Below are 6000 nucleotides of genomic sequence, written 5' to 3'. Positions count from 1 at the left end.
AAGTATTTTGAAACGTACTCATGGTTAGGATGTTTATTTCACTCTAATTCAAATTCCAACGTTTTAGCACTACTCGTTTTCCGCTCTACACGTATTTACTCCTGCCTCGCGTAACGATTTAGTCATTTCTTTGCTTAATCAAGTGTGGCACCTTATTTTAAAAACCTCCACGATAGTATAAGAACTTAGGGTGTTACATTAGTCTAATGAGTTTAGTTCATTTTAACGACCTAGCAATAGGTATTAAATAGAGTAGGATGGAATCGTTTAAATTTCACCCTAATTCTGCTTGCAAATTAAATTTTTTTTTAAAACTCAATTTTATCTTATTTACGAATTGAAAATCTCTTAACTCTAATTCTATCTGTACTCTAGAAGATATTTTTTACTAAATAAACTGATTTTTGAGGGTAAGAGAATTTGTCACCAACAAATTTTAGAGACAGCTAGTAAATTAGGTAGCGTTTGTTTTGAGGTACTGAGACAGAGACTGAGAGACTGAGATTCAGTATCGTGTTTGTTGGTTCAGAGACTGGTACTAAAATTTATGTTTCTGTCTCCAAAATTTCAGTATTTCAGTACCTCCAAAAAGTAGGGACACAGGAGACTAAAATTTTTAGAGATAGAGACTAAAACTTTAATAACATTTTATACCTAAAATACTCTTATTTTAATTAATTAATTCCAATTTTATCCTTTGTGCAAATTAAATTAGAGTTTCATTCTTATTTCAATTCCTGTCTCATATTTTGCACCAAACAGAATACTGAGATTTATTTCAATCTCTGTCTCTTAGTCTTTGTCTCTCAGTCTCAGTCTTTCCATCTCTGTCTCTCCACCAAACGCTACCTTAGAGAATGACTTTCAAGCACGGAAAAGAGAAGAAAGATGAAGCGCCTAAAAAATATTTTCTTTCTTTTTTTATGTGTAGGAAAGACTACATTATCCTTTCATAAAGCTCTTTTTTTTTTTCTTAAGCATGTCCTTTCTTTTTTTTAGTGATATTATATTGATGTTTTTAAGGAAAAGCCCATTATGAATCTTGTAAGGAGCTCATCGTGGACCATCTATAAATTTCATTCAATGAAATGTTATCTTTAGAAAAAAAAAAAAAAAAACCTCTATCTACAATCTAAAGTTCACTACCCAATCCTACCGATTCTACTGGCAATAAATTATATTTCAATCAAACACAATATTTAATTATTCTATATTTTATAAATATACTAATAAAAAATACAAAATAAAATTTATACTAAAATTAAAAATAATAAAATTGATGTTAAAATAAAATATATATTAAAAATAAATTAAATAATATATATTAATATATAAATATATAATAACTAATTTTAATAGTTGATTTTGGTGTATATTTAATATGATAAATTAAAATCAACTAACAAAATTAATTACTAACAAAAATTATATATTAAAATATAAAATATAAATTAAAAATAAATTAAATAATACATATATTTGGTGGTAAGCTTTTTTTATCGTTTAAATATAAAGATGAGAATGTAAATTATTGCAAAATAATGAATGAGAATTACAATGTTATCTGATAATAATAGTATTAATATAAAATTAAATAAATATATATATTTTTTCTTTTGCAAATAGCATATAGCTAATTGAAGTTTGGAGTTGTTTCATTCATTATATGTTTTGGTGGTCGATGCATGTCTATGATATTGAGCATCGACGTAGTGAAAGGTAACAAGTTGTTTGTTCATCATCTATGGCATACCTGAAATCAAGATGCAAAAATGGAAGTATTATTATTAGTTTATGTATGCTTTTGCTGTGCTTGGATTCTGTGGAGTCCAACGATGGCGATGGTGAAGGTGCATACAAATGTCATGGGCTTTCTAAAAAGGTAAAAAAGATGACCAATTCATTTGGTGAGAAATTAGGATTTTATTACGAGATAAATAAGAGAACTTTGATTTATGAATTCATGCCAAATGACTCTTTAGATAAATTTATCGATGAAAAAGCATCAAAATTATATTGGAGCAAACTCTACCAAATTATAATTAGTATTACTATGAGAATTAGAATATTTACGTTGGGATGTAATATTAAGATTTTATATTTTGATATTAAATTTTAAAATATTCTTTTGAATATAGATTTCGTCCTAAAATAGTTAATTTTGGATTAGTTAAAATATACATAAAAAAAGAGAGTATTGTATTTCTACAGTATGCAAGAGGAACAGCAAGATATGTTGCACACTTGTACCAAAAGTATATAATCAAATATACCGTGGAATTTTTTTGGTTTCTCAAAAATATAATGTGTACAGTTATGGAAAGTTGATTCTTGAAGTAATCGAATAAAAAGAGAATTATAATGGTAAAAATACACCTATCAATAAAATATACTTTACAGAGTGAATTTACAAGGAACTGAAGAAAGATAATTTTTCAACAAGATGCCTGACAAACACAGAGAATAAAAATGATTTAGTAAATAAGATTATTTTGGTAAGCATGTGATATATACAAAAAAATCTATTAGACATCCATGAAAATAGTGATTGAAACGTTAGAAGGACGACTTGATTCTATCCCACTTTCTCCGAAGCCAATGTGATTTTTTTCCCAAGGATCAAAGTTGCAATCTCCAGAAATAATTTATGACAATACACATGAGGCAGATTCATCAACTTTAGTGCAAAATGAATCCATCAATCCAAATGAGTTTGCCTAAGGTAACAAAATTTATGTAATTGTTGTGTAACATATTTCTCATTATATTCTTGACACCACTCTTGTACGGTATCTCTTTTTCTCAAATGGTATGTTTTGTGGAGCTATAACAACTTGTTGACGTGAGAAAAGTGAAGCTTCTCATGAGCAGTGTGTTTTGCTTTCTTGATGCCTTGCTATATAAGTAATATGTAATAATCGTTTCTTTCGTTTTCTTTTCTTCTTCTTGTTTTTACTTCAACTACAAGAATCAAATCTCTGTCTCACTGTGCAATCTGTCACAAAGAGAACTTTAATATAGTTTGTTTTAGTTTGATTTTGATTTTACATCATTGATATATACTCAAATTTCTTCATATAATACGTAAAATGAATAATATTACAATTTTATTCTGTATTTAAATCAAGTAAACTATCCGAAACATTACTAATATTTTCTCTTTCATTGAACGCATTTAACAATTTTATTGTATCTTACAGATTATGTCTTGAAAAGTCGAAAAAAAATATTTGAGTCATTGCTATCTTATACTCTAGTTTTTCTATTCAATTTTTCTATGATGGCTACTCTGCTTGTTATGTAAAAATAATGTTTAATGATATCTTAAAAAATTACCAAAATAGGTTGAATATTTGAATTCCTATATATTCTTATTACATATACTCTATATGTAAGTCAAATTAAACTCTACAATACGTTTATAAGTCTCACTTACTATCCTTTTCTTTGAAATTTCATATCTTGCAGTATCCCTTTAATCTTGTTTAACTATCTTATTCATTTTGCCAAGTTAATTAAACACAAACACTACGATCCTCAGCTATTTGCACTTAATGATCCTCTTGATAATGATTCAGATTCCTCCTTACTTAAGCCCCAATGATGATAACCATACAAGTTGTGCTAATACTCGCTATGATTGTGGGAAGATTAAACTGAAAGGTTTTATAGAACCACTTAAAAGATTCAGAGAAAGAAAAAAATAGTAAGCTCAGCTCTATGAGAAAGAGCAGTGATAGGTTTGGAAGGAAAAGAAAAATTAAAATAGAGACAAAAACTAGTAAAGAGAGTGTAATCAAGTTTCATTTTATTTCAGAATCACATACTTGCTAAGCCAAGTTTGCTATACATATATATACATGGCTAGTGACTATTGAAGCTCAAGACTTATCAAAAAGGACGCTAGTCACTAATCAAGAAAGACAGCAATACAAAGAAAGACAACAATGCAGTTTTACACACTGCTCTTGTACACTATTACTCTCTATCCTTAATACCACTAAGACTGCTACTTCCATATTGCTAATTGATGAAGTGTTTAAACTGCATAGCTATAAGCATTTCACAAGATTATTATGTATTATCTAAGTATTAATCTTGTCTTTAATTTTACCATGTCTAAGTTATTGATCTTTTACATTTTAGGATCATCTTCAAAGTGGAACTGGCGGCTTTTTAAGACTGTTGTAGGTAAACACTAAAGTTAATTAAATTTCTCTTTATAATTATTATCATCATCTCATTGTTAACGTGTATAAAAAAATAATTTGTTACCAAAAATCTTTTTTTATAATTATAAGTGTTCTTTCAATATATATATATATATATAGGGGGATAATGTTGTGTACAAAGGGAAGTTATCTGATGGTCATCTTGTTGCAGTGAAAGTGATAAATGAATGAAAAAGGGAGTGAAAAAGAATTCATAAATGAAATTGCTAGTATTAATAGAATATTTCATGTGAACATTATCTTTTTTTTAGAATTTTGTAACGAGAGAAACATAAGAGCACTCATTCATAAGTTCATATTTTAATAGTTCATTGGATAAGTTCATTTATGAAAATGGATCTCCAACTCCTACTTGCAATTTGGATTGGAACCAAATTGCAATTGGCATAGCTCGTTGATTAGAATATTTGCATTGAAGATGTGGTACAAGAATTTTATATCTTGATATTAAATTTTAAAATATTCTTTTGGATGAAGATTTTTGTCCTACAATTTTTTATTTTGGATTAGTCAAGATATGTCAAAAGAAAGAGAGTATTGTGTCCATATTGGGAAGAAGAGGAACAATTGGATATATTGCACCTGAAGTATTTAGTCGCATTAATGGTAGTGTTTTGCACAAATCTAATGTATATAGTTATGGCATGTTAATTCTTGAAATGGTTGGAGGAAGAAAGAACTACGAGAATAGACGGTCAAATTCCAGCGAAATGTACTTCTCAGATTGGATTTACAAAGATCTTGAATAAGGTAACATACTATCTCATATTCACTCACTTGTGACAGATGAAGAAAATGATCTGATAAAAAAAAATATTTTTAATGAGTTTATGATACATTCAATTTCAAACAAATTCATCACATAGACCATCAATTAATAAAGCAGTAGAAATGATAAAAAGATCACTGCACTCAATACCATTTCTTCCTAAGCCTTTCTTGTATTCTACTTCAAGTCTACGCTTACAAATTTCACGTATATCTTCCAGCAACATGGATGATGAGTCCAATTCAATGACCACGGTAAAAGATGGCTCCCTAGAATCAAATGAAGCAAAAGAGAGAAAGGTTGTGATAATTGGTGATGATTTTGATCCTTGATGTTTGATTGAGATGAGAGATAATTGATGATATTAAATTTGTTGGCTACAATTATCCAAGTGTGAGGATCTATAAATAGAACAGTTATGTAAAGGATACTTATCCTATTTAAACATATTTATTTAAGACTTTTTTAAGAGAATAATTTGTTCTTTTTATTTTATGAAGCACTAAATTATCTAGCATATCTATTATTTTAAAGCCCAATATATCACTCAAGTTTATGTTAGTGCATGCATTATGAGAACGACTATGTTATATGTACACTAAAATCAGTTATTAAAGTCGGCCATCAATATAAAATATATATTAGAATACAAATACTCATTGAAAATAAATTAAATCACACATGTATAATATGAATAATATTGTTGTTATGAATAATATTGTTGTTATGAAATCTGTAGAAATACATGATCTTCACGTGCAGGCTTGCATGCGTGGTAGAAGATAGCGGGCACAAAGAGGAAGGTATTCGAAAGTGGGCACAAAGAGAAGAAGCTTTGGAGGGAGGTAGTCCTTGGCTGGACAAGAGGTGAGTTAAAATAAGAGTTTGTTAAACTAAAGCTTTGGTTGAAGAAAAATAAGGTGATGATGATTTATTTTAACCCACCTCTTGAGTAGCAGAGGACTACCTCCCTCCAAAGCTGCTCGTCTTTTTGCCCAC

The sequence above is a fragment of the Arachis hypogaea genome, chromosome 14 (assembly GCF_003086295.3).
Source record: "Arachis hypogaea cultivar Tifrunner chromosome 14, arahy.Tifrunner.gnm2.J5K5, whole genome shotgun sequence".
NCBI lineage: Eukaryota > Viridiplantae > Streptophyta > Magnoliopsida > Fabales > Fabaceae > Arachis > Arachis hypogaea.
This window is presented reverse-complemented; position numbering follows the sequence as displayed.